At 37.7% G+C, this 27,703-nt stretch overlaps 1 protein-coding gene across 1 annotated transcript in view; it reads left to right on the plus strand.

The window, feature by feature from the left end:
* The window catches only part of LRP1B (LDL receptor related protein 1B), a gene marked incomplete at its 3' end in the record, with an annotated part of 2,330,707 nt that overhangs the window by 332,046 nt on the left and 1,970,958 nt on the right, over window positions 1–27,703 (plus strand). The window contains exons 12-16 of the mRNA XM_081243013.1: window positions 2,522–2,716; window positions 10,538–10,724; window positions 12,061–12,174; window positions 20,537–20,782; window positions 21,830–21,917. The remainder of the gene's footprint in view (window positions 1–2,521; window positions 2,717–10,537; window positions 10,725–12,060; window positions 12,175–20,536; window positions 20,783–21,829; window positions 21,918–27,703) is intronic.

The raw sequence follows: 27,703 nt of genomic DNA on the forward strand, positions 1-27,703 counted from the left end.
CCAAACATGGGAAATATAGCATATTGAAATAGTCAAAGAGTATCATAATATAATGACTGATATTTGCATATGTTTTTGCATTTTACAAAGTACTCCTACATTCAGCATTTAATTTGACCCTTATATTAAGTTTGAGAAGTGGCATTATATATTATCATTTCTAGTTGACAGGTGAAGAAAATAAAGCCCAAAGAATCTGAGACTTGTCCAAGTCACATGGCTGATAACTTATAAGTCCTACCACCAGGACATGATCTTTTTGACACCAAGTCCAGAGGATTTCTTCTTATTATTTCCTCTAATTATTTTATACTGTGAATCTATGGAGAATATTCACAAATAAATCTTGGAGTATATGCAATAACATAACACCTGTTGCTCCTAAAACAATAAATATGAAAGTCATGACTGAAAAAGTACCAATAAAAATCTTGATAAACATTTCTCATATTAACCCACAGGGATATAGACCAAAATAGCTGTCATTTTCAATAAGTTGTTGAGGCTTTTCACCCTCTTATCTACAATTAACCAAGTGGGTGGTTTCCAAATGGAAACTGATCCAAAAATATTTCATGTGATTATTGCACAGGAGCTAAAATTACTTTAAAAAACTCCAATGAATAACTTATTCCAAAAGTACTTGAGTGTAACTTCAGTACTTGTCTACTCATCCAGGAATCTTGTTATGCAGCCTAAAAGTGTTTGGCACTTCACATATCGCCCCAGTGGGCCATTAATGAGAGTTAACATGCTTCCAAAGGCACCCATTTCATGTCAAACAAAGTCTATCTACCTTATGAAATCATGCCTGCAGGTACCAAGTCTTTAATGACAACCTGTTGCCTATAAATCAAGTCTAATCAAGTTGCTTCCTACAACTTTGTCAACTTTATGATGGTAAGCATAGTGTCTTATCAATTGTTTGAGTCCTCCATAAGTTTTGCTATAGTTTCTTATTCATAATAAGAGTGTAAATAAAGTGTGTTGGATCAATTCCAGTTTGAGAGTGATAATTTGGAAGTGACTTTTAAAGTCATGACAGATTTTCCCATAGCCAGTCATCCTCTTTCCCTCCACTTTTTTCACCAATAGTGTATAGAAAGATGGCCAGTAAGATTTATAGCTGTAGTCTGTGGTTATTAGATAAAAGATCTAAGTGAGTCCTGTGATCCCAAATCTATGACACATGACAATGTTAAAAATCCGACAGTGAGGGGCTTCCCTGGTGGCGCAGTGGTTGAGAGTCCGCCTGCCGATGCAGGGGACACGGGTTCGTGCCCTGGTCCGGGAAGATCCCACATGCTGCAGAGCGGCTGGGCCCGTGAGCCATGGCCGCTGAGCCTGCGCGTCCGGAGCCTGTGCTCCGCAACAGGAGAGGCCACAACAGTGAGAGACCCACGTACCGCAAAAAAAAAAAAAAAAAAAAATCCGACAGTGAAGTTAGACATTGTGGATAATAAAATCCACTAATTATGCAGTGTCCATCATCCAAGAAATGTAGATTTTGAATTCAGAAAAAAACAATGGGATGTTTCTTCCCAAATGTAAAACTTTACTCTTGATTTTTTATTTTTAAATTTCAAAATACACTGGATCATAGTCTGTAGGCTTTTTAAAGGTAATTTTATATTTCTTAGCCTGAATAAAGGGAGGATTTGTAAAAAATGGTTTTAAAAACTCCACTCCCTTCTTTTGGTTGTCAGAGTTTCCCTGATAACTGAATAATCATATCACATAAGACATCAAGACATAAGAAATGTGACTTCATAAAGGAAAAAATCTTTCCCAGTCCCAGACTTCTCTCTTAGTTCTAACAGCAGCTTGCTTGTCAGCACATGCTTTGGCTGCAGTTAGTGAAGAGAGTGGCAAGGGATCTGGACAAATCCATCCCTCCTATGATAAGAGCTCTTCTCCTCCTGAGCCTGAAGGTAGTTTTTAAAATTAAGCCCCCAGTGTTAGTGTGCCTTGACTCATTGGTGTATGTAACAAATCGGTGGCAGTTGAATTAGCATTCTTTGCCCTTAACACTTCAAAGTACTGCTCAGCCCAGTGAGTTAATGGATATTGCTGTGGCATATTACAGCATCCTGATTTCCAAATACTTTCATACCTAAGAACAGAGTGACAGGACACTTTAAGGCATCAACCAGGAAAGATTTCTTCACCCGTGCCTTGAAAATGGGAAAAACTGTGCAAATCTATACAATTGTGCTTTCCCTTCCCATCTATCTTGTCAAAATGAAAATCGACATGGGAATCAAGTCAAATGTGCTTCAGCAGGTTAGAAAGAAATAATGTATATTTTTCCACTTGAGTCACATAGAGCAACTATCACTTCTTGCTGTGCAGATTTGTCTTGGGCTAGTGATTCTGAAGGTGAAACTTTGAAGGTCCTATGAATGAGAAGCCAGTATTACAACAGAACACACAAATGTGTGCATAAAATAAGGAACTTAGAATAAAATGTAGATTACATTTTCTTTCTTTCTTTCTTTCTTTTTTTTTTTTTACTTTCAAGACAATATACTGTCCTCTTGAATACTATGAGAATTAATTAAAAGAGAAGCTGTAGGAGGAGCTTCAAGATGGCGGAAGAGTAAGACGCAGAGAACACCTTCCTCCCCACAAATACATCAGAAATACATCTACATGTGGAACAACTCCTACAGAACACCTACTGAACGCTGGCAGAAGACCTCAGACCTCCCAAAAGGCAAGAAACTCCCCACTTGTACCTGGGCAGGGCAAAAGAAAAAAGAAAAAACGGAGACAAAACAATAGGGACGGGACCTGCTGGGAGGGAGCCGTGAAGGAGGAAAGGTTTCCACACACTAGAAGCCCCTTCGTGGGCAGAGACTGCGGGTGGCGGAGGGGGGAAGCTTCAGAGCCACAGAGGAGGGCGCAGCTACAGGGGTGTGGAGGGCAAAGCGGAGAGATTCCCGCACAGAGGATCCGTGCCGACCAGCACTCACCAGCCCGAGAGGCTTGTCTGCTCACCCGCCGGGGCGGGCGGGGCTGGGAGCTGAGGCTCGGGCTTCGGTAGGATCGCAGGGAGAGGACTGGGGTTGGTGGCGTGAACATAGCCTGAAGGGGTTAGTGCGCCACAGCTAGCCGGGAGGGAGTCCGGGAAAAAGTCTGGAGCTGCCAAAGAGGCAAGAAACTTTTTCTTGCCTCTTTGTTTCCTGGTGCGCGAGGAGAAGGGATTAAGAGCGCCGCTTATAGGAGCCCCAGAGACGGGCGCGAGCCGCGACTATCAGCACAGACCCCAGAGACGGGCATGAGACGCTAAAGCTGATGCTGCAGCCACCAAGAAGCCTGTGTGTGAGCACAGGTCACTGTCCACATTGCCCCTCCCGGGAGCCTGTGCAGCCTGCCACTGCCAGGGTCCCGTGATCCAGGGACAACTTCCCCGGCAGAATGCACGGCGCCCCTCAGGCTGGTGCAACGTCACGCCGGCCTCTGCCGCTGCAGCCTCGCCCCGCACTCCGTACCCCTCCCTCCCCCCGCCCTGAGTGAGCCAGAGCCCCCCGAATCAGCAGCTTCTTTAACCCCGTCCTGTCTGGACGGGAACAGATGCCCTCAGGCAACCTACACGCAGAGGCGGGTCCAAATCCAAAGCTGAACCCCGGGAGCTGTGCCAACAAAGAAGAGAAAGGGAAATCTCTCCCAGCAGCCTCAGGAGCAGCGGATTAAATCTCCACAATCAACTTGATGTACCCTGCATCTGTGGAATACCTAAATAGACAACAAATCATCCCAAATTGAGAAGGTAGACTTTGGGAGCAACGATATATATATGTTTTTTCCTTTTTCTCTGTTTGTGAGTGTGTATGTGTATGCTTCTGTGTGTGATTTTCTCTGTATAGCTTTGCTGTTACCATTTGTCCTACGGTTCTGTCTGCCCCTTTTTTTTTTTTTTTTTTTTTTTTTAGTATGGTTTTTAGCACTTGTTTTCATTGGTGGATTTGTTTTTTGGTTTGGTTACTCTTTCTTTCTTTTTACTTTTTAAATTTTTTATTTTTAATAATTATTTTTTATTTTAATAACTTTGCTTTATTTTATTTTATTTATTTATTTCTTCTTTCTTTTTTTCTCCCTTTTATACTGAGCTGTGTGGATCACAGGGTCTTGGTGTTCCAGCCAGGCGTCAGGCCTATGTTTCTGAGGTGGGAGAGTGGAGTTCAGGACATTGTTCCACCAAAGAACTCCCAGCTCAACGTAATATCAAACGGCGAAAATCTCCCAGAGATCTCCGTCTCAACACCAACACCCAGCTCCACTCAACAACCAGCAAGCTACAGTGCTGGACACTCTATGGCAAACAAGTAGCAAGACAGAAACACAACCCCACCCATTAGCAGAGAGGCTGCCTAAAATCATAATAAGGCCACAGACACCCCAAAACACACCACCAGATGTGGACCTGCCCACCAGAAAGACAAGATCCAGCCTCATCCACCAGAACACAGGCACTAGTCCACTTCACCAGGAAGCCTACACAATCCACTGAACCAACCTTAGCCATTGGGGGCAGACACCAAAAACAACGAATTACGAACCTGCAGCCTGCAAAAAGGAGACCCCAAACACAGTAAGTTAAGCAAAATGAGAAGACAGAGAAACACACAGCAGATGAAGGAGCAAGGTAAAAACCCACCAGGCCAAACAAATGAAGAGGAAATAAGCAGTCTACCTGAAAAAGAATTCAGAATAATGATAGTAAAGATGATCCAAAATCTTGGGAATAGAATGGAGAAGATACAAGGAACATTTAACAAGGACCTAGAAGAACTAAAGAGCAAACAAACAATGATGAACAACACAATAAATGAAATTAAAAATTCTCTAGAAGGAATCAGTACCAGAATAACTGAGGCAGAAGAACGGATAAGTGACCTGGAAGATAAAATAGTGGAAATAACTACTGCAGAGCAGAATAAAGAAAAAAGAATGAAAAAAATTGAGGACAGTCTCAGAGACCTCTGGGACAACATTAAACTCACCAACATTCGAATTGTATGGGTCCCAGAAGAAGAAGAGAAAAAGAGACTGAGAAGATATTTGAAGAGATTATAGTTGAAAACTTCCCTAATATGAGAAAGGAAATAGTTAATTTTCTTGGCATATATTTGCTTGTAGTAATCTCTCATGATCCTTTGTATTTCTGCAGTGTCAGCTTTTTTCTTTTTCATTTCTAATTCTATTGATTTGAGTCTTCTCCCTTTTTTTCTTGATGAGTCTGGACCATCGTTTATCAATCTTCAAGAAAAAAGGGAGGAGACTCAAATCAATAGAATTAGAAATAAAAAAGGAGAAAAAAAACTGATACTGCAGAAATACAAAGGATCATGAGAGATTACTACAAGCAAATATATGCCAATAAAATGGACAACCTGGAAGAAATAGACAAATTCTTATAAAACCACAACCTTCTGGGACTGAACCAGGAAGAAAGAGAAAATACAAACAGACAAATCACAAGCACTGACACTGAGACTGTGATTTAAAATCTTCTAACATCAAAAGCCCAGGAACAGATGGCTTCACAGGTGAATTCTATCAAACATTTAGAAAAGAATTAACACTGATCCTTCTCAAAATCTTCCAAAATATAGCAGAGGGAGGAACACTCCTCAACTCATTCTATGAGGCCACCATCACTGTGATACCAAAACCAGACAAAGATGTTATAAAAAAGAAAACTACAGACCAATATCACCAACGAACATAGATGCAAAAATCCTCAACAAAATACTAGCAAACAGAATCCAGCAGCACATTAAAAGGATCATACACCATGATCAAGTGGGGTTTATCCCAGGGATGCAAGTATTCTTCAATATATGCAAATCAATCAATGTGATACACCATATTAACAAACTGAAGGAGAAAAAACATGATCATCTCAATAGATGCAGAAAAATCTTTCGACAAAATTCAACACCCATTTATGATAAAAACCCTCCAGAAAGTAAGCATAGAGGGAACTTTCCTCAACATAATAAAGGCCACATATGACAAACCGACAGGCAACATCATACTCAGTGGTGAAAAACTGAAACCATTTCCACTAAGATCAGGAATAAGACAAAGTTGTCCGCTCTCACCACTATTATTCAACATAGTTTTGGAAGTTTTAGCCACAGCAATCAGAGAAGATAAAGATATAAAAGGAATCCAAATCAGAAAGGAAGAAGTAAAGCTGTCACTGTTTGCAGATTGCATGATACTAAGAGAATCCTAAAGATGCTACCAGAGAACCACTGGAGCTAATCAATGAATCTGGTAAAGTAGCAGGATACAAAACTAATGCACAGAAATCTCTTGCATTCCTATACACTAATGATGAAAAATCTGAAAGAGAAATGAAGGAAACACTCCCATTTACCATTGCAACAAAAAGAATAACATACCTAGGAATAAACCTACCTAAGGAAACAAAACACCTGTATGCAGAAAACTATAAGATACTGATGAAAGAAATTAAAGATGATAGAAATAGTTGGAGAGATATACCATGTTCTTGGATTGGAAGAGCCAACACTGAAAATGACTATACTACTCAAAGCAATCTACAGATTCAATGCAATCCCTATCAAACTACCAATGGCATTTTTCACAGAACTAGAACAAAAAAAATTCACAATTTGTACAGAAACACAAAAGACCCCACATAGCCAAAGCAATCTTGAGAAAGAAAAACAGAGCTGGAGGAATCAGGCTCCCTGACTTCAGACTATATTACAAAGCTACAGTAATAAAGACAGTTGCAAAAACAGAAATATAGATCAATGGAACAGGATAGAAAGCCCAGAGATAAACCCACACACATATGGTCAGCTTATTTTTCATAAAGGAAGCAAGAATATACAATGGAGAAAAGACAGCCTCTTCAGTAAATGGTGCTAGGAAAAGTGGACAGCTACATGTAAAGAAGGAAATTAGAACACTCCCTAACACCATGCACAAAAATAAACTCAAAATGGATTAAAGACCTAAATGTAAGGCCAGATGCTATAAAACTCAGAGGAAAACATAGGCAGAACACTATGACATAAATCACAGCAAGATCCTTTTTGACCACCTCCTAGAGAAATGGAAATAAAAACAAAAATAAACAAATGGGACCTAATGAAACTTAAAAAGCTTTTGCACAGCAAAGGAAACCATAGAGAAGACAAAAAGACAACCCTCAGAATGGGAGAAAATATTTGCAAGGAAGCAACTGACAAAGGAGTAATCTCCAAAATTTACAAGCAGCTCATGCAGCTCAGTATCAAAAAAAAAACCCTATCCAAAAATGGGCAGAAGACCTAAATAGACATTTCTGCAAAGAAGATATACAGATTGCCAATAAACACATGAAAGAATCATTAGGGAAATGCAAATCAAAACTACAATGATGTACCATCTCACACCAGTCAGAATGGCCATCATCAAAAAATCTACAAACAATAAATGCTAGAGAGGGTGTGGAGAAAAGGGAACCCTCTTGCACTGTTGGTGGGAATGTAAATTGATACAGCCACTATGGAGAACAGTATGGAGGTTCCTTAAAAAACTACAAATAGAACTACCATTCGACCCAGCAATCCCACTACTGGGCGTATTCCCTGAGAAAACCATAATTCAAAAAGAGTCATGTACCACAATGTTCATTGCAGCTCTCTTTACAGTAGCCAGGACATGGAATCAACCTAAGTGTCCATTGACAGATGAATGGCTAAAGAAGATGTGGCACATATATACAATGGAATATTACTCAGCCATAAAGAGAAATGAAATTGAATTATTTATAGTGAGGTGGATGGACCTAGCGTCTGTCATACAGAGTGAAGTAATTCAGAAAGAGAAAAACAAATACCGTATTTTAACACAATATATGGACTCTAAAAAGAAAATTTTAAAAATGTTCTGAAGAACCTAGGGGCAGGACGGGAATATAGACACAGACCTACTAGAGAATGGACTTGAGGATACCAGGAAGTGTAAGGGTAAGCTGGGACAAAGAGAGTGGCATGGACATCCACTACCAAATGTAAAACCGATAGCCAGTGGGAAGCAGCTGCATAGCACAGGGAGATAAGTTCGGTTCTTCATGACCACCTAGAGGGGTGAGATAGTGAGGGTGGGAAGGAGGGAGACACAAGAGGGAAGAGATATGGGGACATATGTATATGTATAGCTGATTCACTTTGTTATAAAGCAGAAACTAACACACCATTGTAAAGCAATTATACTCCAATAAAGATGTTAAAAAAAACCAAAAGATAAGCTCTAAAATTATACATAAAATATTTTTTCTAATAAAATGTCAAGACAGCTGTGTGGTTTTTAGTCTTCATTCTATGTGCTGTTATTTGATCTCAAGTCATCCTGTGTGTCCCTTGTGTATGGAAGTGTGTGTGTGTGTGTGTGTGTGTGTGTGTGTGTGTTTGGTGCAGGAGGTTGCACAGGAGGCCTCAGGGAGGCCTATGAAAAGGAAAGGAAGAGGTAACTGATGAATAAAACTTGAACTATTGGAAGAATTAATTTTGGTCAGTGTCAAAAGCCAAATGTGATTCACTGTAAAAAACACTCATTTATCACCCTGCCTACATGTTTGCTTTCTCCACTAACGCTATTATATTCCCTTTAGTATACCCTACCACCATGACAATTTACTCAGTCCTGTACAGATCCTTATTATTTTTCAAGAAAGTGGCATGCTGCTCTCATTTCTAAGCCCAGATGTAATTTTTTTAAAGAAAAAGACAAAGTGAATGGCCGTTAATTCTTAATTAAGTTTTGCTGTTGTGAGATCACTTTTTGAAATTCATCAGGGTGACCTACGCTGAAGACCCAAAATATTGTACTCTCCTCCCTACCCCTCACCCCTTGGGACTTGCCAGCAAGACAGGTTGTCTAGGAAAATCTCATTACTGTAGAACTCACTGTCTAAGCAACTATTAGCAGAGAGAAAGCAGGGAGCAAAGTAACACAGGTGACTGTCTGCAAATTGACACAGATTAACGGTTCTTTGTCCAGATCCTGATGGAATACTGGAGAGCTGCAGAAAGTCATTTTCAGATTAAACATTGAGAATAGAGTTGAAAGATGATACATAGGCATGCATGAATTACAAGTGCCACACAACTAGAACACCCATAAGTAACATTTACCTGATCCAAGATTACATCACTGGGAACGGTTTTAAACAAGCTCTAGCATGTTCCTGCAGCTGTCATTTTATTTAATTGGGAAGGCTATTAAACCATTTGATTGCAGTAGGCAAAATTCTATGAGACTGTAGGACTTTATACATAACCACGAGTTTATCTTTTTCTCCTTGTATTCAAGGAGACTAATTGAATTCATCCACAAAGCACTGGATTTTATTGTGGATGGAGTTGGTTTCTCTCCAGGAATCAATTCCCATTTTAAAAGTAAGCCTAAAGTGTCTGAGCTTCAGCCAGCTGTTCCCGAGAAGAGGGTGATTAAAATGGTTTCTAATCCCATAGTGAATATTTTCCTCACAATTCTCGCATTCCACCTTGAAGAGTCAAGACAAACCACCCTTCTGTATTATAGATTTCTGAGAAGATTGTTTTAAAACACGTTAATCTAAAACAAATCTTCATGTGTGTAAAAAGAATTTGGGGAGAACATAAGCTTGATATGGACTTATATACATTGAGGTTAATAAAATGATATTTATTTATAGAAAGATAATAGTGTATACTCTGGAATTATGACCATTACAGTTAAATTAAGATTTTTTTTTAACTTGTGATCACTAAGAATTTGGAATTTTTCTCTCTTTCTTTTAATATTTATTTCTTTATTTGGCTGTCTCGGGTCTTAGTTGCAGCACTCGGGCTCTTCACTGCGGCCTGCAGGCTTCTCTCTAGTTGTGGCACGCAGGCTGTAGTGCGCACGGGCTCAGAAGTTGTGGCGAGCAGACTTAGTTGCCCTGCGGCATGTGGAATCTTAGTTCCCCAACCAGGGATCGAACTTGCGTCCCCTGCGTTGGGGGTGGATTCTCAACCACTGGACCACCAGGGAAGCCCCTGGAATTTTTCTTGCATTTAAACTTATTGCTAAATCTTTATTTCCAATGATATTTCAAAGTGTAAGTTTGTGATACCAACTAAAAATAGATGCATTTTTGAAGGAGTAGTAGAAGTAAAATGACAATTTGCCCCATGGAAGTCCAACCCTGAGGAGTAACAAACACATATCAACACCAAAACAAATGCTCAACCTTATGAGTGATATAGGGCACTTTACTAGTCTGTGATTTGCCCAAAAGTTTGCTTGGCCAGTAATCTTTAATTTCCATCATTGTATGATACAAAGATCGCTGATCTTTCTGTTGGTAACTTCGCAGCATCCACACATTAAAATTCAGGCATCTACTACGACTGTTTTTGACATTTTAATTCTATTACATTTGCTACTTAAATTTCAGTCTGTAAATACTATTGTATAAATCTATCCATGCAAGGCAAGTGACTCAGCAGGTGTGATTGTCCTTTGTAATTTCTTTCCATAGAAAAGCACTAAAGGAATTTCAGTCTCTGATGCATACTGCTGTATAAGAAGTCTGGAAATCAAATTGGCCCCAAGTGGGAGAAATTTGGATATAATGACCAATCTACAAAAAATATTATTTCCATACTCCAGATGAGGAAATCAAAGATCAGAGAAATTATCATATTCAATGAAATCTAATGAATAAGGTAAGCAAGGCAGGAAGGCTATGATGCAATCACAAGGCCTCGTAGAGTCCTTGGAAAGATCTAGAAATGATGAGGTTGGGTTGATTGGGCAAAGCTTTAGCATCTCTCATTTAGAGCAAAGCAACTTTGTGTGCAACTGATTTATGTTGTAATGTTAAGTAAAAATTTGTTTGAATAAAAGATAAGTAGCTTAGAAAATGTACTGCATAACACATAAGGTGATCAACCATCCTGGTTTGCTTTAGAACTAAGAACTTAGAACTAAGGAGGTTTCCAGGACACAAGAGTTTCAGTGCTGTAATAGGGGAAATCCTGGAAAAATGTCGGTCACCCTACTACTACACCTTCCTTCACTATATTGATTTGTTGAAGCTAAAGATTTACCAGATGGGAAATAGTACACACTGAGAGATCTAATTTATGTGGGACATGACCTTGGTCCACAGCTTCATGTGATTCAGCATTGGGAGAATATGTACGACTCCCTAGGTCTTGACTTAGTGCAAAAGAGATGTAGCTGCGTATTGACCCATCTGAATTTTTCTGTGTTCACCCTTTTCAGAAGCATGCATAAATATCTGCATATAGATATTAAAATCAAGTTGTTATAAATAAATATCTGTATGCAGATATTAATATTATATTGTTTTATCTTTCTTATTTCACTAGAGCAAGGGATTTCAAGTATTTTTTACTACAACCCACAGTAAGAAATGAATTTTACAATGCCACTCAGTACACAGATCATATATAACTGGGACAAAGGTTTCATAGAGCATTTCAATGTTTCTTACTAGCCTTCAGAATACTACATGTAGGGCCTTTAGGTGCTACTGAAGTTCAACATCATAGGTTTCCACTCCTGCAACCTACCTCTCACACTGAATATTTATCTTATGGCATGAGGCTGTGGTTCTCAGACTGTATGGAACATGAACATCACCATGGAGCATGTTAAAGTTGGCAATATCATGGTACATCACAGAGTCCTTTATTTTGGGCTTGATTATGAGCTGGGGATTAGGAACTTGATTTTAACAAGTAAGATGGACATGGTGATTCTCTGACCATGCTGAAGCACACTGCTTCAGGGCTATAGTCCCAAGCTATCCCACGGATTTTACATTGTCATTGATCTACTATTGTGCTATTAGTTATTCAGCAAACCAGTATGTGCTCCAAAACTGTGAGAGATACTCACAGTGAGGGGTATAGGCCTCACATTACTGGAATGTAGTTAAAAGAAATGCAAAAATTGGAATATAATATAATTCTTATTAACAAACTTATATGAATGTTCAGTGCAAGGTTTGATTTTGTTTTCTCCGAACAACAGGTAACCATTCGAGAAATGTGTGCAAAAAAGTGACACCCTTTATTGCTGATTATAAAGATTGTTTGGTGTGAAGATGGTGAGACAATGCTTCGGGAGTCTGTTGCAACAACCCAGGTGGGTGATGGTTGGTTAATGTGCTAAAGAGTAGGACTGGAGATGGTTCTGTGTGCTCAGGACACAACAAGCACTGAGAGGCATAATTTCTCATTGTTTAATAGGTGAGGTAGACAAGCAGATGGTCATCCCAGTGCAGTGCAGCATGTTCTGTGCTACTGGTATTTACGAGTTACAGTGATTGCAGGAGGCAGCAACCCACTCAGAAACATTCTGGTATGCATCACAGCTCTATCTCAGAGCAAGCATTGGAGGGACTGTGGATAAGCATTTGGCCCCCAAAGCAAGGTGGCTGGAAAATAAGATGAGCTCAGAATCTTGAATTACCTTTTAATAAATGTTAGGATATAATCCCATTTAACATTGCAATAGATTAGTGACAAGGAATGTAACTTCCTTATTATGTTTTCAATAGTGAAACCCATAGGCTCTAAATCTAGATTTATAAAAGGCAGGGATGTTATAGTATTTTTTCCCAATTTTTACAGTCTTCTTTCACAGTCTATATATAATGGAATCATTTCTTGAAAATCCTCAGGACCTTCTCTAAGACTACGTGGAGATTGATGACTCATCTCCCTCTGACATTCCTGTTCAATTAGGTAGAGGTCAGGGAGACATCTGCTTCATATTTCACCAGTGAGTATTAAGGTCTTCAATGAAAATGAAGTTCCCTAATTTTAGCTCTTGGCACGCAAAAACAAATTCACCTTTCATTTATAAAATAAGGTGGTGAATTTGTTGACTTTCTCCGCTAATTTAATTTCTTCATTTAAAATTTTTAAAAAGTCTCCCCTTATTATTTATTGCCTTATTTTGTTACTTTTTTTTTTTTTTTTTGCGGTACAAGGGCCTCTCACTGTTGTGGTCTCTTCCGTTGCGGAGCACAGGCTCCGGACGCGCAGGCTCAGCAGCCATGGCTCACGGGCCCAGCTGCTCTGCGGCAAGTGGGATCTTCCTGGACCAGGGCACGAACCCGTGTCCCCTGCATCGGCAGGCGGACTCTCAACCACTGCGCCACCAGGGAAGCCCCTATTTTGTTACTTTTAACTTCCCTCTGCAACCTTCCTATTTACCCTCTCTTATATACAGCTTGACCTCTGGATCAAATGCAGTGGAGAGTCTCATTAAATGCTGAGCAGCCAGTTTTGACAAACTCTACTTTCACACAAGTTACACAAGAGAAATACATAATATAATTTTTATGGTTGACTGCCTTGAGAAAATTTAGCACAGCAGAAGCATAATTCATTCAAAAGAAAAAAGACTCTTTAGCTGAGTTATTACCTGAGTGGAGCTCTGTAGCTGGAAATAAAGTTTGAAAGCTTCTGCATACATAAGGAATACAAGTGAATTTGACTCATCAATAACATGGCTAAGTTAAGAATCAGGGTTTAAGGAATTTCCCTCTAACAAGCAATAATAGTATTCATTGTACTTGTGTCTGATGTGACAGAGTCCCTGTCCTACACTTAACACATGCAAACTCATTATAATCCTAACAGCCCTATCATATGAACATTATTATCCCCACTTACAGATGAGACAGCTGAGGATCGGAAAGGTTACATAAACTTCCACAGTGTCACATCGCTGGTAAACATTGAATCCAAGTCTGTTAAATTCTATAGCTGAAGCTTTTCCTATGACTTCTATGAAATTTTTACTTTTCATCCTGATTAGAGAGTTTGTTCATCACTGAGTGCCTGTAAACCATCTATCTGATGCTCTTCATACTGTTGGTGCAAGCAATCAAAACGTTTTAGTCTTCAGAAACTCCGTGCAGTGATCATACTAATAGAGCAGTAGATGATGAGGAGGACGGGAGCCAGAGCTGATTCTGAGGCTAATCCTCAAACACATGAGAATGTGTATTCCTTGCCAAATCATTTATTTGCTGTTGTTTGCAAAGTCTAATTGTATCACACTACAGAGTGTGAAATGCTAAGTAAAATGTGTCTTTGCCATATCTGTCTATATATATAGAGAGAGAGCTTTGATTTCCTCAATCCAATATTTGCATATATCCAATATAGTTATAAAGGTAGAACCACACTGCTGTGGCATTTTAAGAAAGAGTCATTTCGCAAGTAAATGAGAAATAAATATGGGACCTCTAGCTTGGAATATATTATGCACTTTTTTCTACTTATTCCTGGCCTACCCCCTTTAACCATCTAATTCATTTGCTTCATCTATGTTAGGACTTTTTGTTGCAAGAAGTAAACTTAGTTGTTCTTCAGGAAACAAAAAGGAAGGAAAGCGGTCGCTTACCAGAAGAAGAATGAATCCTCAAAATGCATAGGTGTCAGGCACTTGGATGAGTACTAATCTCTCATTTCCACTGCTTTCTATGATTCTGCCTCACTCTTTATTGGTGAACTTTTTCTGCTATTCAGCCCACCTGGCAAGCAGAAGATGGTCATGCAACGGTACTCTGTTTTTATATCACTAAAGAAACAACATAAAGGGACAGATATTTTTAGTACTAAGTTCAGTTTTCTTGAAAATAAACACCAATTTTCTTGTTTTATTCAAATCTCCAACTCTTGGCCCAATTAATGTGATCAAGTGCTCAAAAAATACAAACATGATTTGGGGTTCCCCCATTTGGTATCTGAGGTCAAATGAGAATCACCCTGAGTAGAATAAATACTCCAAAGATGATCCACTGCACCTTCTTTTGTTGATTTATTCAAGTTACAGCCTCTGTGCCCAAAATATCTTCTTGTTTTCAAATTTCTCTCCAAGTATATTTATAATAAACCTTATCTGATTATATTTCTCCATCTTGACACAGTTGATGGGATGACTTTGGCTTTCTCATTTAACTGACCAAAATGGATCACAGCATAACCATTTAGGTTATGGCAACTGAGGTCAATCTGAAAAGATTAACTTAGTCACACTAACATCTTGCTGAGATTAGAGAAACTCTGCTTTTGTCACTTATTACCTAACTTATAACCTATTTCCAGTCTATGCAATCCCTGCATAAGAGCACCACTATCTATCTTTTTTTTTCACTATGTACCTTTTAATTCATAATACTTTTCCCATGTTCTTTGTGTAATTATTTTGTTTTCTGTTAACTGCAGAAATGTAAGGCCATCTGTTTTTATAAACCTAAATAAGCATATAAACCTTTTGACAATAGGGGTGGCATTCAAATAGTTTTGCCTAAATACTTGTAAACTTCTTACAAGAAGGACTTGATATCTTTGGCAAAGATATTTCCTCTGGACTGAAAGGATGTCTTTTGGAGGCCTTGTATCAGTACTGGTCTGAGCAGGGTCTATTTTCCCTTGTTCATAGTCACTAAACCATTCTTTCCCCAGGTGTCAGCTGCCTTCTTGCCACCATCACCTTAAGACCAGAGCATAGAATTTGATCACCAACCACTTAAGCATATATATCACCTCTTCTGTGAAATATCCATAATAAAGTTTAAATTCAAATTTCACTTTTGTCTCTCTGCTATAGATCACTTACCAAAGTCATCCTTTCCTTTTTCAACTTAGCCTTCAACTTGTACGTTGTTTCCTTCTGCACTAATTTCAACTAGAGGTTTACATGTAAACTAGATATGAGTAAATGCATACTCTTGAAGGCAGGAAAGAGGCAAAGAAACTATGGACAGAGTCCCTGGTGCAAACTCAGGCCTTGAAATGTCTTCTCTTATGTAGTGAAAAAAAAAAGTAAAAATTACCTTGAACTTTAAACTTTGTTCTCTTTATAATGTAGTTCTCTTCTAAGAGAAGAGACTTCTAAGACGGGACTACAGTTCCAACAAATAATTCCACATAAGTATCACAATCTATTGTGTATCACCAAATGATACAAAGAATGATTTTTGCCAGCCTCAAATCATATTGGGCTCTGAAAGAGAACACATGGTGGCAGCTCTGGGTGCAAGGCAATGCAGATTCTCCAGTTCCCAACAGCAGCTATAGAGAGACTTTCAAACCCAGAGGAGCCATAGAAGACATTTGCCATGAACACATTAAGACCAAATTTTGTGCTCTATAAATTAAGGCAACTTGGGAGTGGGAAAAAGAAGAGGTTAAGAGACAACAGCTTTTATTTTGTGGACTGTTGTGCATGTGAAGATGAGTTAACATTAATAGGAGAAAGAAAAGTTTTATGTTTAAATATAAAGACTCAAGACACTTTCATAGGAATTCAAAAAGCAAGACAGTATACCACCATATGCCAGAAAATGAGGCCAGTGAGAACAAGTGGCTGCTAAGAGAACAGCATAACTCTTAAGAGAAAACAGAGGGCTAAGGCCACTCTCTTTCCACCATCTGGCTCCAAACTGTGGCTGTTAGTCAAGCAACTTTGGTAGGAAGTAGAAAGGGAGGTGCTTCAGCTTCTATAAGGGAATGAGATCTAACAGGGTAGTTTTAACCAGAAACATACTGAGAGGGCTGGAATTATTCAGTAATGACTTGATGACTGAAGATCAAATTCCTAACAGGAATGGCAGAGAAAAAAATTATACATACTAGAATTTTAGCAGTAATAACAGAATAATATGGAAGTTGGCATGAAGATTTGATGTAGGCTCTCATGGAACTGCTTTTGGCTAGAGGTATCAATTGTTAGGAGTAAAGGAGGAAGAATTGTTTCAGGGATGAAATGTTGGCAGTGCATAATTTCATAGTTTTGTGACACTCAAAATCATCAGATAAGTTAAACTTATAAAACGCATGGCTTGGATATTTTGGGGGTTTTTGTTGCTTTTTTGTTTATTTGTATTGTATCTGGTGAAAGCAAAAAGCTTATACTACATCTTGTGGAACAAAATTTAAATAGTAGGCATGGGCGAAAGTGTAGGAAGATGAGGCATCGGAGGAAGGTTGCAGATGTACAATAATGATAGTCAAGCTCTGGATTTTATAAGCCATGAAACTGGGGGTTTGAGCCAATTTGGTAGCCATGTAATGAGGACTAGAGATTCCAAGTGAAATGTAGTTTACATATAACTTGTCCTTATATTTTATTTTATTTTATTATTGAAGTATAGTTGATTTACAATGTCAATTTCTGCTGTACAGCAAAGTGATTCAGTTAAACATACATACATTCTTTTCCATATTCTTTTCCATTATGGCTTATTACAGGATATTGAGTATAGTTCCCTGTGCTATATAGTAGGACCTTGTTGTTTATCCATTCTATATATAATAGTTTGCATCTGCTAATACCAAACTCCCAATCCATCCCTCCCCCAAACCCCTTCCCCCTTGGCAACCACAAGTCTGTTCTCTATATCTGTGAGTCTGTTTTTGTTCCATAGATAAGTTCATTTGTGTCATATTTTTTTATATTCCACACATAAGTGATATCATATGGTATTTGTCTATCTCTTTCTGACTTACTTCACTTAGTATGATAATCTGTAGGACCATCTGTGTTGCTGCAAATGGCATTGTTTCATTCTTTTTTATTGCTGAGTAGTATTCCATTGTATATATATATGTGTGTGTGTGTGCGTGTATACACACACACACACACACACACACCCCCCACATCTTCTTTATCCGATCATCTGTCGATGTACGTTTAGGCTGTTTCTATGTCTTGGCTATTGCAAATAGTGCTGCTATGAACATAGAGATGCATGTATCTTTTTGAATTATAGTTTTGTCCAGATATATGCCCAGGATTGGGATGTCAGGATCATATAGCAACTCTATTTTTAGTTTTTTGAAGAATATTCATACTGTTCTCTATAATGACTGCACCAATTTAGATTCCCACCAACAGTGTAGGAGGGTTCCCTTTTCTCCACACCCTCTCCAGCATTTGTCATTTGTAGACTTTTAATGATGACCATTCTGACCAGTGTGAGGTGTTACCTCACTGTAGTTTTGGTTTGCATTTCTCTAAGAATTAACGATGATGAACATCTTTTCATGTGCCTATTGGCCATCTGTATGTCTAACTTGACCTTATATTTTAAATGTTCTCTTGATTAGTACTAAGACCTTCCAAGATCCAACATGCTATTCTATCATAACCAATGTTCATGATTCTGGAGAATATCTAGTTTTCCCACCTCCTTCATGTGATTCTCAATCTTAACTACACATTAGACTTAACTAGGAAGTTTTTTAAAAGTCTTGATGCCTGGGCCTCTCTCCAAAATAATGCATCTCTTTGGGTAGTACCTGGAAAAATGGATTTTTTCCCTCCAAGATCCCTATATGATTTTCAAGCCCAACCAAAGTTGAGAACCCTAACACAAGCACTGAATTTCCACTCAGGAGTTGCCACCTTAACCTTCAACCTGGAAAAATGAAGGCAGCATTTTTGTATATCTGGAATCTGTTTCTTGTGTGTTATAATTTTTCATTCATCATTATATCACTTTAAATAACAGTGACTGCACTTCTTTTAGGTACCAGTATTGTATTAGATACTGAAAATAAAGCGATGAGGAAAAATCTTAGCACCAGACTTAGTGGAGTTGATAGTATTTTGGAGGAAATTTATAGGTGAAACAGTCACTAAAGAGATAATTACAAGTTGTGATACATGTTATAAAGAAAAGGTGTAGGTTTTGATGGGCATATAATAAGGATCCCTGATTTAGATTGGTGAGGGAGTGGGAATAATTTCTATGGAATTCTTTAAGCAGATACCTAAAGGGATGAGATATGAGTTATTTAAATGAGTGTGGGAGGTAAGGGGATTCTGAGCAGAAGAACCATCTCATACAAAACCCTGGAATAAGAAAAAGCAGCCATATATTTGAGGAAATGCAAGAAAGGCACTATGTTGGAAGCAAAGAAGATTATGAAAGATTAGTAAGGTATAAGCCTGGAGAAGTAACAAATGTCAGCTAAAGCAGGGTTTGGGCACCATGCTAAGAATTTAGATTTTAAATTGCTATTTTTTTTCTTTTTATTTGTATATTCAGTAAGACACCACTAAAAGGATTTTAGGTAGTGGAGCCCATGATCTAATTTGCAAATTCAAAGATTATTCTTACATTCTGGCTGTTGTCTGCAGAATGATTTCAAAAGGGACAAATCTGAAGTAAGATCGGGTCATAGACAATTGCACTAGTTCAAGTATAAGATGACAATGTGAATCAAAGAGACAGTTACAGAAACAAATGCGTGAAATTGAGTTATAGTTTGAGAAAAAGATTGTGGTAGGGAGAAGGAAATGTTACAGAATTCTGGACCTTCCACTTACTATCTGTGAGACAGGAGGAAGTTATTTCACCTCTCTAGACCTCGATATATTCATCTGTAGAATGAGGAAAATGCTATTTCTTTCTTAATGTCTAAACAAATATATAGTAGTCAACTGTTGTTCTCCAAAAACCACCAGAAAAAATATTTTGGTCTAGTAAAACTTAGTTTAGTAGATTTACTAAATGGAGATCACCTTGACAGAGTCTTAGTATCTCCTCAAAAGAGGCATGACTGGGGAAGATATTTATATCATTTTAGGGCATGAATTGAGTGATTTTAAGGTGGATCTTGCAAGTTGATAGAGCGGTTGGGATTGGGCAGAGTATGACAGTGGCTTTGGATTGATGGGCATAGCAATGTGGAGTAATTCTTCCCGTTGTTGCTCTTGAGGGGTGAACTATGAGAGTTAATTCACAGTCTTATCTTTCAGGGACAATCAGCTAGTTTTTGCTGTTATTTTGTCAATATTATTTAGCACATGTGTGGGAAACAACGCCCATTCCACAATTGTTTAACATGAGAACAGGTAGTGTTTTCAAATCCTTTTAAGATGTTAACATGCTGTGACAAAGCGAGAGAGAGGCATGGACATATATACACTACCAAAGGTAAGGTAGATAGCTAGTGGGAGGCAGCCACATAGCACAGGGAGATCAGCTCGGTGCTTTGTGACCTCCTGGAGGGGTGGGATAGGGAGGGTGGGAGGGAGGGAGATGCAAGAGGGAAGGGATATGGGAACATATGTATATATATATAACTGATTCACTTTGTTATAAAGCAGAAACTAATAAAAAAAAGATGTTAACATGCAGGAATTTTAGAGTTTTTAAAGAGGGGAGTTCCCTGGTGGCCTAGTGGTTAGGATTCTGAGCTTTCACTGCCATAGCCAGGGTTCCATCCCTGATCAGGGAACTGAGATCCCTCAAGCTATGCGGTGTGGCCAAAAAAACAGAAAAAAAAATTACTAAAATAAACCAATATATTGAGACATTATATATTCCAATAACATCCAAGTTGATCTCTGTCCGATATATATATTTCATAAAAGAAGGGGATATTAAAACAAAATGCCAAATAATAATAATTTTAAAAGTTAAACAGTGATAAATAAATATTTACTTTTTTTTTTTTTTTTTTTTTGTGGTACGCAGGCCTCTCACTGTTGTGGCCTCTCCCGTTGCGGAGCACAGGCTCCGAATGCGCAGGCTCAGTAGCCATGGCTCACGGGCCCAGCCGCTCCGCGGCATGTGGGATCTTCCTGGACCGGGTCACGAACCCGTGTCCCCTGCATCAACAGGTGGACTCTCAACCACTGCGCCACCAGGGAAGCCCTCAATTCTCCACTCTTATAATTGTCATGGGAACTTCAGCACCAGATGTACAATCACTTACTTAAGGTAAAGAGGACCTCAGCTGGGGCCCAATGTTATGTTCTGCCTGCCTCTTTATTGCACTCAGGCTTGTCCTAGAACATGTTTTGTGTTTTAACAGTGTTTGGCCCAGTGCCTGCTTTGTACTTGAGCTGCATCGATCCTTAATCTTCCCTCTGGAACTTGTGTGCAGAGGCCTCCACAGGACACTGGTCCTCAGTTTCATTGCTGCCTGTTCCAGTGTCTGCCCTTCAGACTTTTCTCAGCCTTGCTGTATTGCATGCACCCTCTGAATGATTGCCTTTGCTTTTTCACTTTGATTAATCTACATCTCAGTTTCTGTTGGTTGGTCTATAAATTTAAATTCTTATGTTCCTTTCCCTTCAGTTAATAAAGGGAAATCAATTTAACTGTCACACAGCACAACATTTTCTATTCTTCATGCTGTAAAAGTTTTCTTCCAGGAACCAAGAAAATGACTATTCCTACTAGTGGCCATGCTGGTAATATCTGGGCTGTGTTTCTATGGGAGGAGATTTGGTATTCAAACACCAAATCCTAGCCATTGCTTTCAGTCAGTAGCTAATAAGAAAATTATATTCATATTTTTAATGAATGTTGATATTCATTGATAACTAGGAATTTTCATTAAGAATCATGTTTCAAGTAACAGACATTTATTTTAGCCTCACTATCCAAAAAACAAAACAAAACAAAACTGGCAATTTATTGTATGAATACTGAGTTATCACAGGAAACCTAAGAAGAGGAAATGCAACAGGAATTGAAAGCCATTAGGGACATAAGCAATATCTGTTATTCGTTCTCTCTTCCTATCTCTTTCCCATATTCCACACCACTCCACAGCCAGATACTCTAGTATCTATGTATTCACTTCATTTATTCTTCTTTCTCTAAAAGTCCTTCATTTTATGCTTTTGAGTACACATGACCACCTCAACCTCAACTTTCATGACCTCTTAATTTTACAAAGTATCTGTGTCAATTTCAAAGTCTGTGCCGAAAACATATAATTGAGTCAGCTTAGGTGTAAATTCTTGTTCTAATTCGCAGTGCCTATGGGTCAGCCAACTGCCTCATCAGCAATCATATGTAAGGAGACTCTCAGAGAAGAGGACCAGCTGCCCAGGCATCACTACAGGTACCACGGCTTGGACATTTAGAGATTGACTCCAGATTTTTAATGCACTGAAAGAAGTAATTTACTTTTTATTTATGTTGGTTTTGCATGTAGATGCTTCCTCCAACAAAAAATGGTAAAGAGTATTTGAATGTGATTGGTACCATTAACTCTTACCTGGTAAGATTTCCTCTTGCTATAGGAACTCATTTCTAAGCACAATTTTCTAATTCTCTTTTTCTAAGCATTTACTGTCATCCATTAGGCTAAGATCATTTTCAAGATTACTTTCACTAGAGTCAATAGTACAAGGCTAATTTTCCAGTAAAATTCGTGGTCATTTCTGTTACATACGTGGTTCCCTAATTGAATGATTTTCAAACTTCAGCAGGTGTGAGAATCGCCTGCAGGACTTGTTATAACATTGATTGCTGGGCTCCGCCCCCAGAGCTCTGATTCAGCAAATCCAGATAAGATCTCAGAATTGCCAAGGTAGCACCTGAGAATTTGCATTTCTAACCAGCTCCCAGGTGTTGCTGAGGCTGTTGGTTCTAAAATTGAACTTTAAGAACCACTGACTTAAATTGGGTCATTTGTTGAGACGTGGATGGATCTAGAGACGGTCATACAGAGTGAAGTAGTCAGAAAGAGAAAAACACATATCGTATATTAAGGCATACGTGTGGAACCTAGAAAAATGGTACAGATGAACTGGCTTGCAGGGCAGAAATTGAGACACAGATGTAGAGAACAAATGTATGGACACCAAGGGGGTAAAGCAGGGGGTGGTGGTGGTGGTGGGATGAACTGGGAGATTGGGATTGCCATGTATACACTGATGTGTATAAAATTGATGACTAATAAGAACCTGCTGTATAAAAAATATATATATTATTCAAGTCATCCAATGATGGAATGACCCAGTTGATTGTATGACTGATTTAACCAATAACAGAGTAATGTGAGTTAAAAAAAAAAAAAGAACCACTGACTTAATTCATCATTATTTTCATTACAAGAGAATAAAGCTGAGAAAAGGTCTTATCTTTTAACCTAAGGAATCGAAGTGTGGGGACTGTGTTCCATTGTTCCCTAACCTATGTTATGTCCCTATTCTAAAATCCCCAGGCTGTGAAAATGTAAGGGACTTTTGAGACTGTCAAGTCCTGTCTTTTTTTATACATGCTCATACTACATTGAGTTTAACCACGCCCATGTACCACCTCCATTTTTATGTCCTTAATATATTTATTTTATTTACAAAGAAAACCTTATGTCACTTCCATATATGAAAAAGAAACATCTCTTGCTTTAAATTGAAGGTAACTATAAAAAAATTTTAAATGTTACTTAATTTTAAAAAGTAATGAGTAGAAGCGATACCAAATCAAATAGTTTTAAAAATACATATGCAAAACCAAATTACTCAGTGAGAATAAAAAATGTTTGTGATTCATTCTTAACTTCAAATATAGAATGCTTACTATCTGGCCACAGCTGTAGCAGAGTATACAAACAAAAAGGCAAAGAAAAGGAAAGCAAGAGAGGAGATAAAGACAAACTTCATCTCCTTTGAATTGCGGCCTAGGACCACCCTCTCCACACAGTTCATGATTAAGAATCAGAAGAGGACAGATAGATAGGTGGGTGTGGTTTGCCTATAATGTTTTCCACCATCTGTTTTTTCTTATTTCAACACACAGTAATTGTCCTCTAATAAAAAAAAACAATTTTCATAAAGGAGGACATTGTGACAGTCTGTGAAAAGAATGGTGATGTTTTTGCCCTTTTGTGAAATTGGTAACATTTTTCTTGCAAAACTGATTTTACAGTGTGATATTGTATTTACTCCAGGTGAGATTTTACAAGTAATAATTATCTCTGATGGCTTAGTACCTTCTCCATTACATAAATCACATGAATTCTAATTTATCTCAGTGATTTGAGATTAGATGGGCCTCTGTAAACAACTTCTAAAACTTTCTCAATTTTGTAAATGTTTCTGAGGTATATATTCAACCAAAACCACTGTAATGGAGATAATGACATATGGTAGAAAGAAAGGCCCAGCTTACATCTCACTGTAGGACTGGTTTATCTTGGATATTGAGGGATTACTATATTCAACTTCTTTTCTTTGAGTGAGACAGTGTTGCCATGGTTTCTTGTATCCCTAGTTACACATCTACATGAAAAGAAAAAAAAAATCACAGAAAGCATATCCAAGGAAACACAAAACTATGGGTACTCATGAAATGTGAAATACCCTTGAATATACCACATTGTCCTTCCACTACTCCCTCTGCCAACCCCCCAAATCACTCAAACACTTTGGACATTCCACAACACTGTTATGGAGTTTAAATCCAATTTGATTAATCTAAAATTAAGAGACTATATATCTTGAAAAACAAGGTATATTTCATATATTCTGTTACATGAGAGAAATAATAAGTAAGCTTGCCACAGGAGTTTGTTTTCAAGGAAACTAATTGAAAAATAATATGTACCAACAAACAAAATCCAGGTCCAGATGGCTTCACAGGTGAATTCTACCAAACATTTAAATAAAAGGTAACACCAATCCGTCTCAAATTATTCCAAAAAAGTAAAGAGGAAGGAACACTTCCAAACTTATTTTACGAGACCACTGAAACCAAAACCAGACAAAGAGACTACAAAAAAAAAAAAAAAAGAAAGAAAGAAAGAAAATTTCAAGCCAATATTCCTGATAAACATAGCTGCAGGAATCTTCAGCAAAGTATTAGAAAACTGAATTCAACAATACATTTAAAGAATCATACACCATGATAAAGTAGGGTTCATTTCAGGGATGCAAGGATGGCTTAACATTCACACGTCAATCAATGTGGTATGCAACATTAACAAAACAAAGGATAAAGTCACATGATTATCTCAATAGATGCAGGAAAAACTTCTGACAAAAATTTTAAAACTCTCAACAAAGTGGGTATAGAGGGAATACACCTCAACATAATAAAGGCCATATATGAAGAACCCACAGCTAACATCATACTCACTGATGGAAAACTGAAAGCTTGTCCTCTAAAATCAGGAACAAGACATGAATGCCCACTCTTATTTAACATGGTATTGGAAGTCCTAGCTATAGCACTTAGGGAAAAAAAGAAATTGAAAAGCATACAAATTAGAAAAGCAAAATAGTAAAATTGTCACTATTTGCAGGTGATACTATATATAGAAAAACCCCAAAGATGCCACCAAAAAAAACTATTAGAACTAACAAATGAATTCAGTGAAGTTTCAGGATACAAAATTAATATACAGAAATCTGTTACATTTCTATACACTAACAACAAACTATCAGAAAGAGAAATGAAGAAAACAATCCCATTTATAATCACATCAAAAAGAATAAAATACCTAGGTATAAGTTTAACCAAGGAGGTGAAAAACCTGTACTCAGAAAGCTATAAGACATTGAAAGAAATTGAAGATGCCACAAATAAATGGAAAGATACACTGTGCTCACAAATTGAAACAATCTATATGGTTCTAATAGTCATACTACCCAAAGCAATCTATAGATCCAATGCAATCTCCATCAAAATTTCAATGAAATTTTCACTAATATAGAACAAATAGTCCTAAAATTTTCTGGAGCCACAAAAGATCCCGAATAGCCAAAGTAATCTTGAGAAAGAAGATCAAAGCTGGAGGTATCACACTCCCTGATTTCAAACTGTACTAAAAAGCTATAGTAATCAAACCAGTATGGTATTGGCATAAAAACAGACACATAGATCATAGGAACAGAATAGAAAACCCAGATAAACTCATACTTATGTTTATCTAATCTCAAATCACTAAGATAAACCCATCTTATGTTTATCAATTAATCTACCACAAATGAGGCAAGAATCTACAATGAGGAAAAGATAGTCTCTTCAGTAAATGGTATTGGAAAAACTGGACATTACATGAAAAAGAATGAAACTGATGATGTGTCTCCTCAAGCAAGTGACACAAAAGCAAAAGTAAACAAATGGGAGTACATCAAACTAAAGAGTTTTGGCACAGTGAAGGAAACCATCAACAAAACGAAAAGGCAACCTTCTGAATGGGAGAATATATTTGCCATATATCTGATAATAAGTTGATATACAAAATATACAAAGAACTCATACAACTCAATAGGGAAAAAAACACAATCTAATTTAAAAATGGACAGACGACCTGAATAGACATTTTTTTTTTCCAAAGAAAGCATACAGATGGCCAGCACGCACATGAAAAGATGCTCAGTATACTAATCATCAGAGAATTGCAAATCCAAACCACAATAAGATAGCCCCTCACACCTGTCAGAATGACTATTAGCAAAAAGACAAAAAACAAGTGTTGGCAAGGATGTGGAGGAAAGGGAATCCTTGTGTCCTGTTGTTGAGAATGTAAATTAGTACAGCCATTATGGAAAACAGTATGGAGATTCCTAAAAAAAACTAAAAGTAGAACTATGATATGATCCAGCAATTCAACTTTTGGGTATTTATTCAAAGATACATGTACCCCTATATTGAAAAGATACATGCACCCCTGTATTCACTGAAGCACTATATACAATAGCCAAGGTAAAGAAAGCACCCTAAGTGTCTCTCAGCAGATGAGAATGGTTAAAGAAGATGTGAGATAGACACACACACACACACACACACAATGGAATATTACTCATCCATAAAAAGCAATGAAATATTGACATTTGTGACAAGATGGATAGACTTAGAGGGTACTATCCTAAGTGAAATATGTCAGACAGTGAAAAAGATTACCATATGATGCCACAGATATGTGAAACTAAAAACAAAACAAAACAAATAGCTTCATAGATACATTGAACAAATGGGTGGTTGCCAAAGAGGAAAGTGTGGGAGGGATAGATGAAATAGGTAAAGGGGATTAAGTGGTAAAAACTTTCAGCTATAAAGTAAATAGTCATGAGGGTATAATGTACAGCATGGGGAATGTAGTCAATAATATTGTAATAAATCTGTATGGTGACATGATAAATAGACTTCTCGTGGTGATCATTTCATAATGCATAAAAATATCAAATAACTCGGTTTTGTACCTGAAACTAATATAATGTTGTATGTCAATTATAACTCAATTAAAAATTTTTTTAAAAAACATGTAATCCAGATTGACAGACCTGTTGGCCTATGTCCACCTTTGGCATTCCCATGATGATTTTGTTCACTGCAATGCTAGAAATAGTGACCTTGAAGTACACTGTAAATTTTGCTCTAAAATCACTGAATAAATATTTTATCATTCTCACCAAAATTTCTGTTTGAAATATGCTCATTAAATTTGAAATTAGTTTTTATAACTTGATAGCACTATAGTCTAGACATTTTGGAGCATGATTGTAAAGTAGGGCTACTTGCCTTGAAGTCTCAACTCTACCAGTTACTACCTGTGATGTCAGTTTTCCCACCGTAAAATGGGATAATAGTAAGACCAAACTCAGAGGGTTTCAGTAAGACCAGACTTAGAGGGTTTGGCCTATATGAATTATCAAATAATTGCTAGTTTCTATTAATAGAAGTATCATCTTTCAAGGTAATATTTGGCAATAATTAATGAGATAGTCCATTATTAGGATTAGGAACATTATTACAGAGTGTTTAATATGCAATATATTGTTTCTTTGAACTAAATTCAAATATCAACCCTGCCACATACTTTGCTCTGAAAACTCAGGCAAGTTAAATTACTTGAGCCCTGGTTCACTCATCTATAAAGTGGATTAATAATAAGTGCTT

This window comes from Mesoplodon bidens (assembly GCF_964165515.1).
Source record: "Mesoplodon bidens genome assembly, chromosome: 8".
NCBI lineage: Eukaryota > Metazoa > Chordata > Mammalia > Artiodactyla > Ziphiidae > Mesoplodon > Mesoplodon bidens.